The following is a 14,994-nucleotide window of genomic DNA, read 5'->3' on the forward strand; positions in this document are numbered from 1 at the left end:
AACTCGGACCGGAAGCCAGGGATGAGCCAGATCCTGATGCAGTAGTGGCGAAGCACACTGCAGAAGGATACAGCGATCCCGAGACAAGCGCGGCTAACGTGAACCGGAATGGTGAGTGCACTCCAGCCCCTTATCTCAGAAGTAAAGTCTGTGCCACACCCCCCTGAACCCGCTTCTGTGATGTATATGGATGCCTCTTTTTCCTACCAGCTGCGTGAGGCCTCTTTTTTGCCTCCTAGCCAGGCCGCCTGAATTGAGAATGTGATCAAGCGTAAAAAAAACCAACAGGATGGGTGCCACTAAATGACTACTGCTGATAAGGGACTGTTCCGCGTCCCTGCTAATGTGGTGCTTGTTGCACTGAGATGATTAGGGACTATTCTGTGTCCCTGGCCAGAAATTGAATGGGACTGTTCCACGTCCCTATAAGGCCAAGAGAGCCCATACTACCCTCAAAGGAAGGGGGGTAGTGTGACTGGATCAGGTCACACAGGAACTGTTTTTTTTGTTGCTCTTGTTGTGCCCCTTTCTGCTGGAAAAATAGAACATCGCCTGAGGACTTTATCCTGGCTCTCATGCGGCTGCAGCAACAGACAGTTTTTAGGACAGGCAACACACATTGCGCAAAAGACTGTGCTATTTTCTAAGGAAGGGGACAACTTCTCCCCCCTCAAGGACTGTGGACCTTATTTTTGTAAATGTGTTTATGTCCCGTGAACAGGAATGGGACTGATGTTCAACATTCGTTGTCCTGGAAAGAGACTTTCCTTTACCACGGATAATCTGATGGCCTGGTCATATTTTGAAAAAAAATGGGTTGAATCTGTAACCTGGAGGACGGTGAGCCAGGTACCCCTTAAGAGAAAAAAGGGCTCTTGCGCCATTCTCCCTGTGTGGAGTATTACTTGTACATAATACATTTTGGAAGTAAATGGTCAGGGAGGGATGACCATTGTTAAAGGAAGGGGGAATGTGAGGGACACAAGGAGCTGTCCGTAAATATTACTTGTATTGTCTTTGTAAGCGTCCATGTTGTGCATTTCCCTGGCATACAAATGTACTGTTATGTAGATAGGAAAAGCATAGCTCCCTAGTTTGTCCACTAGATGGGGTTAGAGAGTTTCAGCAAGTAGATGGTTAATGTGGGAGGAGCTAGTGAGTTAGGGCTCAGAACAGCTGAGAATTTGAATCAGTTGGGTGGGAGCACCCTGTCAGGGCTGTCAGCTGTGCAGCAGCCCAAGATCCAGTCAGGCAGCATCAGGGCCAGGAGGGCTACGAGAGAAAGAAGGAAGGCATTGAAAGGGTCACTGACAGCACAATATAAGTGGGACTGTGGCTGTAGGTGCTAGAAAAGACCTAAGCAGTATGAACAGGTCATTCAGAATGTGGCTGCTAGCTAAGCTGATGGATGTACTCAGGACCAGGGTGAAATGGTTTAGAGGAATCCCTACTAAGGTAAGAATGGGCACAGAGAACGCTGGAAGACTGGTAAGCACGGTCCATTCCGGAAGCGGGCTTAGTAAAGAAAAAGGAAAAACAGAGAAAGAGGAGAAGCTGTGTATTGTAAAGCCTGATGTAAATGCTGACAAGGAAAGAGAGGAGACAGGGACAGAGAAGAAACAGTGTATTGTAAAGCGTGCTGAAAAGAACCATTATGTGCCTGTTTCAAGTAAAGTTCATTGTTCAAGTGTTCAACGGGACTGTGACTGATTATTCTGCTTCGACTGAGGAAAATGTGCAGTGCATTACAGGAACCCCCAAGGGACAAGGAGCTGCAGGTATGCTGACTGAGAGTCGTGGAGTGTATGTGAGGGGAGGTCAGGGTGTGCAAGAGACTTTTACCTCAGCCACGACTACCGCCCTGGCCCACCCTTACACTTATATTACTGTAGAGTTTCTGTTGTAGTCTTTTTATCCTTTGTTAATAATTTATACAGTTATCCACTGTCATATACCTACTTATAATTGGCCATGATGTTGGTTGATATGGTTGGTGTCATGAAACACTATGGCTTTGAGCACTGTGTTTATAGGGACTGCAGGTATGATGCCATGGGCACTGTGGTTCTGGCCATCATTAGTCAAATAATGTATTAAAATATTTATTTCTGCCGTATCTTCAAGCACCTCTTAATGATTTCGAAACATGGTTTAACAAGTGATTGTTTAAAGGAAACCTGTCAGGTCCCACATGCCCTCCAACCCAGCAGCACTCACCTATGTATGATTAAACTCCCTTCGTAACCAGCCCTGTATAGCGTAATCATCTCTATTCTATTGAGCACTTTGACTAGTCAATGTGGCATTAGTTGCCCCACACTAGTTGGCCCTCTTTCCATGTTACCACACCCCTATGGGGCATGATAACATAATTTGCACATACCAGCTTTATCACCAGCTAATGCAAATCTAGCGCATGTGCGCTGCTCATTTTGGCAGTGTCAATGCATCTCTGAAGCTGGGAAGCGTACGCCCAGCTTCAGAGGCACATGGACGCTGCCAAACATGCGCTAGATTCAGCGTCGGACTGGGGTGTCTGGGGCCCACCAGAGGAATGGCCTCTAGGGGCCCACCCTACAGCTATATGCAAATATCTGTCATTATAGTGGAGCATCGGCTGTAAAACACCGGCGGCTGCCGCACATCTACCGTGTGCCCCAATAACTGGGATGTATAATTACGGTAGTTTCCATTAATGTGGTTCTTGGTAAAACAAGTTATCACTGATCCATGGGCTCCACAGGATAGGTGACCGCTTAGATCCGACCATTAGAAACTGGGGAAGTTTTATCCCTGACAGGACACTTTTATCACTATTTTAAAATGCAGCGGCAGGTGGGATTTCTGACCGCAGCTCCATTCATTCTCTTTGGGGCTTCCAGAAAAAAACAAGTGCAGCCACTGAGGGAATGAATGGATCAGTGATCTAGTCGGACATGCCACTCCAGTCTAATGGGGATAAAAAGTTCCACATTTTGCTGAGTGGGTCCAAGCAGTCAGACCCCCACCAATCAATATGTTATCACTTATCCTGTGGAGAGGTGATTACTTTTTTCCACAGGAAACCCCTTTAAGTGCATCTCCGCCGCTGTGTACAAAGCATTAAAACTCTAAGGGTGTGTTACCACGGTCAGGATGGCCGGCGGTATCGCCGGAGCGGAGAAGCCGCTCGGCGCTAAGCCCCGCCCCCTTTCTGGGACGCGATGATGCCGGATGTGTACTGTACACATCTGGGATCATCGCACCCCTCGCCATAGGGCCCTGTGATATTACTTGCGGCGACGCAGCGTCGCCGCAGGTAGCACGGACATGCTGCGATCTGAAAAGACGCGCAGCATGTCCGGAGTCGCAGGGCCGCCGCGTGCGGGTTTCCACGCATAGTGGACACGGGATTTCAAAAAATCCCCTCCACTATGCTGGAACATCTGGACGCTGCGTGTTTGACGCTGCAGCGTCAAACACGCATCGTTTACTTACCGTGGACACTCACCCTAATGGAAATAAAGAATCTTCTCCTAATTAATATCAGAGAGAACAAATGACCGCCATACACAACACAATCCACTATACCAAGACCAATATTACCACATACAGGAAGAAATACCACCACACCATGACCAGACCACATAGTGACCGAATAATACTACATACAAGGGACAAATACCACCGCACCATGTCAAGACCACATATTACCACCACTTGGTGACCAAATAGCACATACAAGGGACAAATACCACAACACCATTTCCAGACCACATATTACCACCACATAGTGACTGAATACTACAATACTGATCAGAAATAAAAAAAAACAAAAAAAAACACAATACTATCATCATAAGGCTGCTGTCACACTAGCAGTATTTGGTCAGTATTTTACATCAGTATTTGTAAGCCAAAACCAGGAGTGGAACAATTTGAGGAAAAGTATAATAGAAACATGTGCACCACTTCTGCATTTATCACCCACTCCTGGTTTTGGCTTACAAATACTGATGTAAAATACTGACCAAATACTGAATGTGTGACGGCAGCCTAAGTGACATTATACACAGGAGATCTGTACTTAGTATGCAGTGTCTGTGTAGAGGTAATACAGAGATCACTGGTGGTATTATACACAGGAGCTCTGCATATAATGTATAGGTAATACAGTGATCACTGGTGACATTATACACAGGAGCTCTGTATATAGTATACAGTGTATAGTGTCAGTGTATAGGTAACACTGACTCACCAGTGACGTCTCTAGGTGAAGTCCTTCATCTTTCATCCAGCACAGACCGCCATCATTTCTTCCAGCCAGGACTCATTTCTGCAGGAAATAACACAGTTATCTCGAGCTCCGCTTGCAGAACACATTACTTAATTTTTCACAACTTCTACATTACACCACATGAAGAAAAAAAGGCGACATAGTATCACTCTACACAGTAACAGCACCGCCCCCCCAATTAAAACAGTATACTCAAAAAATAAAATAAATACATCACTGCAGTAATAATATCCCTTAATTAGCCTCTATGGTAATATTCCCCACCCTGGCCCCGTTTATCTCATTCCTGGCTCCAGCCATATGTTCTCGCATCCTGCCCTCATGAGTATCCATTCTACCCCATATGAGCTCCCCATCCTGCCCCATCTGTCTCCATCGTATCCATCCTGCCCCATGATCCAATCCTGCCCCATGTCTTTCATTCTGCCCCGTGTCTCCAATCATGCCCTGTATCTACATTCTGCCCATGCCTCCAGTCCTGCCCCCAGTGTGTCCAGCAATCTACCCCAGTGTGTCCAGCATATTACCCCCAGTGTGTCCAGCAACCTGCCCCAGTATGTCCAGCATATTGCCCCAGTGTCCAGCAATCTGCCCCAGTGTGTCCAGCATTGCCCCCAGACAGTGTGTCCAGCAATCTGCCCCAGTATGTCCGGCAATCTGCCCCAGTGTCCAGCAATCTGTCCCAGTATGTCCAGCATTGCCCCCAGACAGTGTGTCCAGGAATCTGCCCCAGTATGTCCAGCAATCTGCCCCAGTGTGTCCAGCAATCTGCCCCAGTATGTCAAGCATATTGCCCCAGTGTGTCCAGTATTGCCCCCAGTGTGTCCAGCAATCTGCCCCAGTGTGTCCAGCATATTACCCCCAGTGTGTCCAACAATCTGCCCCAGTATGTCCAGCACTGCCCCCAGTGTGTCCAGCATTCTGCCCCCAGTGTGTCCAGCGTTCTGCCCCCAGTGTGTCCAGCGTTCTGCCCCCAATGTGTCCAGCGTTCTGCCCCCAGTGTGTCCAGCGTTCTGCCTCCAGTGTGTCCAGCGTTCTGCCCCCAGTGTGTCCAGCGTTCTGCCCCCAGTGTGTCCAGCGTTCTTCCCCCAGTGTGTCCAGCGTTCTGCTCCCAGTGTGTCTCCAGCGTTCTGCACCCAGTGTGTCTCCAGCGTTCTGCCCCCAGTGTGTCTCCAGCGTTCTGCCCCAGTGTGTCTCCAGCGTTCTGCCCCAGTGTGTCTCCAGCATTCTGCCCCAGTGTGTCTCCAGCATTCTGCCCCAGTGTGTCTCCAGCATTCTGCCCCAGTGTGTCCAGCAATCTGCCCCAGTGTGTCTCCAGCATTCTGCCCCAGTGTGTCTCCAGCATTCTGCCCCAGTGTGTCCAGCATTCTGCCCCAGTGTGTCTCCAGCATTCTGCCCCAGTGTGTCTCCAGCATTCTTCCCCAGTGTGTCTCCAGCATTCTGCCCCAGTGTGTCTCCAGCATTCTGCCCCAGTGTGTCTCCAGCATTCTGCCCCAGTGTGTCCAGCATTCTGCCCCAGTGTGTCTCCAGCATTCTGCCCCAGTGTGTCTCCAGCATTCTGCCCCAGTGTGTCTCCAGCATTCTGCCCCAGTGTGTCTCCAGCATTCTGCCCCAGTGTGTCTCCAGCATTCTGCCCCAGTGTGTCTCCAGCATTCTGCCCTAGTGTGTCTCCAGCAATCTGCCCCCAGTGTGTGTCCAGCATTCTGCCCCCCCAGTGTCCCCCACTGCTCCAGGGGCCCCCACTGCTCCAGAGGCCCCCACTGCTCCGAGGGCCCCCCCCCCCGGCCGCCCCCCACCCACCCTCCTTGAAGACGATACTCACCCTGCTCCAGCGATGGTCTCGGGCTCTCGGCGTCTGCTCTGCACTGCATCTTCTTCCTGCTTGTGCTTGTGCGGTCATGTGATACTGATTAAAGTCATGAATATGCGCATATTCATGACCTTAATGAAGCGGTACCACGTGACCGCACAAGCAGGAAGAAGATGCAGTGCAGAGCAGATGCCGAGACCATCGCTGGAGCAGGGTGAGTATCGTCTTCAAGGAGGGTGGGTGGGGGGCGGCCGGGGGGGCCCCCGGAGCAGTGGGGGCCCCTGGAGCAGTGGGGGCCCTGCCAGCAGGTGTCAGTGCCTGGGCCCACCGGAGGATCCTCCGGTTCTCCGGTGGGCCAGTCCGAGCCTGGCTAGATTTGTATTAGCTGGTGATAAAGCTGGCTTATTCAAATTATGTTATCATGCCCTATAGGGATGTGATAACATGGAAAGAGGGCCAACTAGTGTGGGGAAACTAATGACCCATGACTAGTCAAAGTGCTCATTAGCATAGGAAACAGAGACATTATAAATGCTTTTTTAAAGCATTTATTTAGCTGAATTACATTAAATAGGGCTGGCTAGGCAGGGAGTTTAATCACACATAGATGAATGCTTCTGGGTTGGAAGGCATGGGGGATCTGACATGTTCCCTTTAAATATATCTGAAGCTAAAATGCCAGTATGTTAACAATGGCGTTTGATTTTGCCCATAAATTATGACACAATTTGTCAAAGGGTAAATCCCTTACTATTTAAATAGCAAATCATTACAAAAATGTAATTACTAGTTTTAGCTTTTTGTTCAGGGCAGAGATGCATTAAAAGCATTTCTCATTCTCAGCACTCTCTATTTTCCAATTGCTTTAATTATAAAGTTTCAAGGATGAGAATCTAGTAACATTTTTAATAATTTGACTTTATTTTCGTTATTAACACTTATTATTGTAGTATTTGCAATAATGTTAAGAAAAAGTAAAAGAAAAAGTAATTTAAGATAACACTTCAAAAAAGTTTAGGATTAGTGATGATTGAATAGTAAAATATTCAGATTTGGGAAAATCAGCACGAATAATTTCTAATATCTGTGTATTCGCACAGAATAGCGAATCCAATACAAGTCAATGGAAAAGCTGAATATTTTTCTGCTGGACCCAACAAACAGGTCTGGGGGCATGGGGAGAAAGCTGAAATTGATGGGAAAGAGCTAAAACTAAATGGTAACAGCATGGAGAAGGTGCCTGCATGCCTTTCTGACTCAAATATGGTATCTGGGATTAACGTCGTAAGACTATTGCACCTCTTTTACAGATTTTTAAAAAGACCTACCAAACCAAACCAAACATTTTTTTTACAGGGAAAAATGCTAAGAAACATTGTTACCTTCATAATTACCATATATACTCGAGTATAAGCCGACCCGAGTATAAGCCGACCCCCCTAATTTTGCCACAAAAAACTGGGAAAACTTATTGACTCGAGTATAAGCCTAGGGTGGAAAATGCACGGTGAATTTCAAAATTAAAAATAGATACTCCATACCATTCATTATGGCCCCATAGATGCTCCACATAAGGCTGTGCCACATATAATGCTCTGCACCGTTCATTATGGCCCCATAGATGCTCCACATAAAGCTGTGCCATATATACAATGCTCTGCACCGTTGCCCCATAGATACTCCACATAAAGCTGTGCCATATATACAATGCTCTGCACCATTGCCCCATAGCTGTGCCATATAGTGCTCTGCACCGTTGCCCCATAGCTGTGCCATATAGTGCTCTGCACCATTGCCCCATAGATGTTCCATATAGTGCTCTGCACCGTTGCCCCATAGCTGTGTCATATAGTGCTCTGCACCGTTGCCCCATAGCTGTGCCATATAGTGCTCTGCACCGTTGCCCCATAGCTGTGCCATATATATAGTGCTCTGCACCGTTGCCCCATAGCTGTGCCATATATATAATGCTCTGCACCGTTGCCCCATAGCTGTGCCATATAGTGCTCTGCACCGTTGCCCCATAGCTGTGCCATATAGTGCTCTGCACCATTGCCCCATAGATAGCTGTGCCATATAGTGCTCTGCACCGTTGCCCCATAGATAGCTGTGCCATATAGTGCTCTGCACCGTTGCCCCATAGCTGTACCATATAGTGCTCTGCACCGTCCATTATTGCCCCATAGCTGTGCCATATAGTGCTCTGCACCGTCCATTATTGCCCCATAGCTGTGCTGCTGCTGCTGCAATAAAATAATAAACTCACCTGTCTTGCTTGCAGCTCCTCGGCGTCCCGTCCCGGCGTCTTAGCAAGGATCAAATTGATGTTCTTCAAAAAGGACTAATATTCTCTCCCACTAATAATTTTGATCTATTTACAGCTACCAAAGACCTCTATCTCTTCTCTAGAAAACTGATTTTAAAAAAACTCTTTGACAAAGATGGGTCTATACCTGATAGTGATCAAATTGAAAGGGAGGCGCAGCAGGCACTGGAGGATCTCCTGCAGGAACGAACATCGGACCCAATGGGTAGGTTCCCCAAAAATTGTTACCCCAAATCAACAAGGTTTCCCCCCTTGTCCCTAAGTCCGGCAGTAGAAATTTTTACCAGATTGGTAAAACAAGATTTTGAAAAAATAACTACTAGGCGTCGACATGATAATCTGATGGCAAAACAAAGAAAAGCTCTACAAGAATTAAAAGATTATGATGATATTGTTATCAAACCGGTGGACAAGGGGGGAAACATTGTTTTATGGCCAAAAGTTCTTTATGAAAAAGAGGCAATGAGACATCTGAAAGATAGAGAAACTTATCACAAATTGGATCATAACCCAATAAATGAGTTTACTCGTGAATTGGAGGATGTTCTTGAGCAAGTCTTGGATAGAGGATTGATCCCCAAAAAAATCTTTGATGGACTGCTGACCAGGTTTCCAAAGGTACCTACTATATATTTTGTTCCAAAGATACATAAGAATCCCATTGATCCCCCCGGCCGTCCGATTGTCTCTGGCATGGGAGGTGTGAGTGATCCAATTTGTAAGTTCGTGGATTTTTATCTTAAACCTTTGGTCGAGACCCTTCCCTCCTATGCCCGAGACACATCGGACGTGCTGAGCAGGATCAATGGGATCCAGCTGGAGGAAGACATGATTCTTGTCACTGCTGACATTGAATCATTGTACACCTGTATACGTCACGAGGATGGACTGGAGGTGGTCCGCTTCTTCCTGGGGTCTGCCAGCCGGGATGGCCTGATGTGCGATTTTATACTGGAATTACTTACCTTTATTCTAACAAAAAAATTTTTTGTTTTCAGGGATATTTTTTACCTGCAGCAGCGCGGCACTGCCATGGGTGCGGCCTGTGCGCCCTCGTTCGCCAACCTCTTCTTGGGATATTGGGAGAGGGAGGTTTTTGGTGGCGGGGGCGACCGGGCCGCAGACCATGTGCAGTGCTGGCTGAGATATATTGATGACCTGTTTATAATCTGGCAGGGGTCTGAAAACGAGTTGCAGAAATTCATGCAGGATTTAAATTGTAACAGGTTTAACATTAAATTGACGTACCAAACTAGCAAATCGGAGGTGGACTTTCTGGATGTGAAAATTGAGGTAGATGAAAATCGTTACCTGCAGACGGATGTTTACAGGAAGTCCACCTCTGTTAATTCCTTGCTACATGCAGAGTCCAGTCATCCGGCTAGCACAATCAGGGCCATCCCGGTGGGGCAGCACCTCAGGATGAGGAGGATTTGTTCCTCCGAGTCCAAATTCGAGAAACAAGCGGACGACCTCCGAGAGAGATTTCAATCTAGGGGTTACAGCAACCGATGTATTAAGAAAGGTTATCTGAGGGCAAAATTTCAAAAACGTGAGGCCTTATTATATCCTCAAAATAGGGAAAAACCAGAACAGGATAATGTAATTCGGTTCATATCCACATTTAATGTGGAATGGACCACCATGAGGGAGTGTCTCCAGAAACACTGGAATGTACTTTTGACTGATCCTACTCTTTCAAAACTTCTAACAGGACGTCCAATGATGACGTCTAGAAGGAGTAGAAACCTCAAAGACATTCTGGCATCTAGTCACTATGTTCCCTCTATCCCAAAAAATAAGTTTGGCTCAAAAGGCCCACCGATGGGATGCTTTCCATGTGGGGACTGCATTTCATGCAAGAACATCAGTCGAACTTCTGAATTTGAGTCAGTGGAAGGAAAGAACTACCGTATAAAACATCATATTACGTGTAATACGACTCAAGTCATTTATTATGCAGTATGTAGTTGTCCCAAAATCTACATTGGACTAACGTCAAGACGCCTAGGTACCCGTACACGGGAGCACGTCAGGGACATTATGGCGGCAGAAATAGAAAAGGATATTTCAAAACTAAAAACTATTCCGCGCCATTTTAAGGAACATCACAAATGTAACCCTGGGGTGCTCCGGGTCAGGGGCATTGAACATATTCAATGTGGGGTTAGAGGAGGTGATATTCACCGACTATTGGCGCAAAGGGAATGTAGGTGGATCACCATCTTGGGGACACTAACCCCAAAAGGGCTGAACGAGACACATGGTTTTTCGTCCTATTTATAGCATCAGTGGGTATCCCCCTTTCCTCCTTTTATCTTGCCCTGTCTATTCCATCACTCTCCATCCAGATTTTAATCTTGTCTTAGTCTAAGTGTATTTTAAATTGTGTGTTAATTTTGTTATTTTTATTTTTACTTTACTAGCTAAGATTGATGCATGGTGAATTAATCTCTGTATATGAAACAAGTAATCAAGAAGCAAGTTACCTGTACTTCAAAGAGGAATCCCATCCATCTGTACCCTAAAGAGGAAATAAGAAAAATAATATCATATAGAACAAAAGGATTGGGAAGTGCCGGAGGCAAAGTTATCATACTAACTATGTGATAAAAACAAAGCATATGGTGACTGTTTACCGTTGATTTAACTTCTGTATTCTTTAAAAAAACTTTTTTTCTGTGATTATATCCCAAATGTATTCAATCATTAGCTTTTTAGATATTTATTATTATGTATGGATATAATATTGATGTACTCTTATATAAATTCTTAACACTGGAACTAAGTTAATACATATAAGGGTCACATATATTAGTAGCACTATTAGCACCTTTTAATTAATTATTTATAAGCACTTATTAATATTAGAGAGCGCATTTATTTGCTGCTGTTCTAAAATTGGGGTAACCGGTTTCACTTCTGTTACCATTATGTGGTGACATGTGATAACTAGCACTAAGCACTTTTGTTATTTTATAAGCACGTAACAGCACCTTTTTAGTATGCCCACTTTCTGCCGTTCTCTCCGAATGGTGAGGTCTCCGTCTCATTGGGGGCGTGATGTTGGCCTGGCGCCGGCCCGCTCATGTGACCCTGTGGGCGGAGCTGCACTATGAGGACAGACTAAGCAGGAAGATATCACACTAGCGCACGCGCACAATCAGCAGAGACACGCGGTCCTACGTCATGGGTTTCCATGGCGGTGGGACACCAAATCTAGTTTAGAGGCACTTTAGCAATAATAGGTGTTGCACAATGGAGGCGGTTCAGGCCATGGGTATCCATGGCTACAGGACGCCTTATGAGCGCAAGCGTATTGCGAATAGGCATGGATAGGTTACCGGGGGTCACATGACCGGAACGGCGTTGTATTTATAGGGGACTAAGATCTAGATTTAGCCACGCCCCCTGAGGAAGCGAGGCTATTGTAAGCACGCGAAACGCACGTTGGGGTGACCAAGGTCCTCACAGGAGTTGGATAACACCAATGGGTAACTATTATTAAGCAACTTATAAATAGGCTTGTGTATTTGATATAAGCAGAGCAGTATGGTGGGTGGCCCATTGAATGAGCACTGAGCAGTAACATGACAGTCTTCTATGACAAATAGTTTATTGAGTCGCTACCATTTATCTGTGCATTTATCTGTCTATTACCAAAGCCTGTCTAATTATATTGGTTATACTGGGTTATCCTGTGTTCACCTATGGTCAATTTTACTCACCTGGGTAGTTCACTTAGCATGTACTTGATATATAATATCCATTCTTAATTGTGTAAAAACTTTTTTTGATATAATAAATGGTATATTTAGCAAACTCTTGGTTCTCCTTTTTATATAGCTGTGCTGCTGCTGCTGCAATAAAATAATAAACTCACCTGTCTTGCTTGCAGCTCCTCGGCGTCCCGTCCCGGCGTCTCTCTGCACTGACTGATCAGGCAGAGGGCGGCGCACACACTATATGCGTCATCGCGCCCTCTGACCTGCACAGTCAGTGAGGAGAGACGCCGGGAAGATGGCGCGACGACCGGCGTGTGGAACGAGGACAGGTGAATATGCGATACTTACCTGCTCCCGGTGTCCCGCTCCTTCCCCCGGACAGCTGGTCTTCGGTGCCGCAGCCTCTTCCTCTATCAGCGGTCGCCGGCACAGCTGATTAGAGAAATGAATTATGCGGCTCCGCCCCTATGGGAGGTGGAGCAGCCTATTCATTTCTCTAATGAGCGGTCCCACGTGACCGCTGAACAGGGGAAGAGGCTGCTGCACCGAAGACAGTGGGACGGGCAGGGGGAGTGTCAGGAACGCCGGAACTAGGTGAGTATGCCTCAGCGCCCTCTCCCCCTCACCCGCCGACCCCACCACCGATCATGACTCGAGTATAAGCCGAGAGGGGCACTTTCAGCCCAAAAATTTGGGCTGAAAATCTCGGCTTATACTCGAGTATATACGGTACATGTATATAGCGCTAAATAAAAATAATAAAAAAAATTATACCTCCCCTTTAGCATATGCTCATACGGAGCGTTTTGGCTTTTGTTTTTCCTTTAACATTTGTGAGGGCTGTCACTTCTACATTTGGGAGGTCCCTCCCTCATGCAAAATAGTTAGCAAGATAGTGGAAGACATATTCCCCATCCATTTACAATGCCATTTCAATCATGCCCATTTTAATTTTGGGCTTTGCCAGCCACCACCACCACCATGTCCACCGCCATGTCATTATGCAGTCCTCGCTTTTAATTTTAAGAGGGCCACCAGGTGCTGTGAAACTTGCGTTTTGTAAGGTCCACAGTTCATTTTTGCCACCAGATCCCAATGGAACCACTGTCATAGCGTGTGAAGCTCCTGTAAGGTGAATATAATACAGGAGTTGGGGGAGCTGTACGATCAGTGTCAGTAAATTGAATTCTACCAGACACCAAAAACATTAGAATTAAATTCGGAATACAGTGTATGCAAGCAAGGGCCTGTATTGTGGTCAGTCTGTCAGGCCTGAAAGCCATGTCAGGAACATGTACAAGCCTCATTTTCCATGTTCCAATATGTGTAAGGCTGCAACCTGAATAGGTATGTGGATCGTATTAAACAGTCTCTTAGACGTGCTTCAAATATACAGAAACTGGCCAATAACCCAAAATTTTTTGTAAGGATCCAAATTTAGAAAATGTAAGGGAGGTGATAGTTTAATAAAGAGACAGAAGTCTCATTTAGGAACCTGGAAAAGTCAGCAATGGTCTTTGTCCAGCACCGGACAATGTAAAATACTAAAGAATATGTATGCCCTATCTAACTAACAATTTTTGAACAGACATGTATGCTGACAAGGGACTAATGATCACTGTGCTGGGACAACGAACTGGACGTGGTTGCTGACTGTTGTGTCTGTGCAACTGTAGGTTGTGGACAGGAGGCCTCAGCGCCTTCTTCCTGTACAGCAGAGTGGGAATGAAGTAACACGGGAGAAGGGCCAGTGGTTTCACCGTCAGACACATATTTTGCACCCAGGCGTTCCGCCTACCTACTGGGGTGCTGCGTATATGAGCAGTATATGGTGAATGCTAACAGAGGTATTATGTCGAATTTCCCTTTATAAAGGGATGTGTGGGTAAGATTTTCGAACTTGCAGCATATATATAGAGCATGTTTCATTACTCATATTATTATTCTGTGTAAGGTTGAAACCTGAAGATTTGTGTGCAGTATAAAAATGCATTTATGTTCAAAAATGTTCAACTGCAGACCCAAAAAACAACATCAGGCTACCAGATACACGCTTAAAGAGACCGTGGCAACACAAAAAAAAAATTATAATAATATAATATATAGAGATTGAGAGTAGAAATTTGACCCTTGCCCAAAGTACAAAGGTTTCCAAAAATTACCCCAAGGGGGCTGTATCATATACACTGGAAGAGACCATGTTGGGACCTCACAATACATTTTGCAGTTATTACAGTAGGTAGATATAGGGAATACAAATTTCACCATTGCGCAATATGCAACGTTTTCCAAAAATTACTGAAGGTGTCTGTACAATACACGTTGAAAGACGCCATGATGGGGACATCACAGTACACTTTGCTGTTATTACAAGAGGTAGAAATAGGGAATAGAAATGTGACCATTGCACAATGTACAAATGTTCCAGAAAATTACCCCAAGGGGGTTGTATCATGCACACTAAAAGAGACCGTGATGGGGACATCACAATACATTTAGCAGTTATAACAAGAGGTAGAGATAAAGAGTAAAAGTTTCACCATTGCACAATGTGCAAAGGTTTAAAAAAATTAGCCAAGGGGTCTCTCTCAGACCAACTGAAAGAAGCCGTGATGAGGACATCACAATACACTTAGCAGATATTACAAGAGGTAGAAATGTAGAGTCCAAGTTTCACCATTGCACAATGTGCAAAGGTTTAAAAAAATTAGCCAAGGGGCAACTCTCAAACCAGCTGAAAGATGCCGTGATGGTGACATCACAATACACTAAGCAGTTATTACAAGAGGTAGAAATGTAGAGTCCAAGTTTCACCATTGCACAATGTGCAAAGCTTTCAAAAAATTAGCCAAGGGGT

General features: G+C 45.6%; 1 long non-coding RNA gene across 1 annotated transcript; it reads left to right on the plus strand.

Annotated features, from left to right (window-relative positions):
• Window positions 1-1,700: 1,700 nt before the first annotated feature.
• On the plus strand, window positions 1,701-11,411 carry LOC143781199 (uncharacterized). The gene is made up of 3 exons (XR_013216613.1): window positions 1,701-1,778; window positions 8,468-8,617; window positions 10,839-11,411. It is a non-coding gene; the product is annotated as an uncharacterized LOC143781199 (long non-coding RNA).
• The last annotated feature ends 3,583 nt before the right edge of the window (window positions 11,412-14,994 follow it).

The sequence above is a fragment of the Ranitomeya variabilis genome, chromosome 6 (assembly GCF_051348905.1).
Source record: "Ranitomeya variabilis isolate aRanVar5 chromosome 6, aRanVar5.hap1, whole genome shotgun sequence".
NCBI lineage: Eukaryota > Metazoa > Chordata > Amphibia > Anura > Dendrobatidae > Ranitomeya > Ranitomeya variabilis.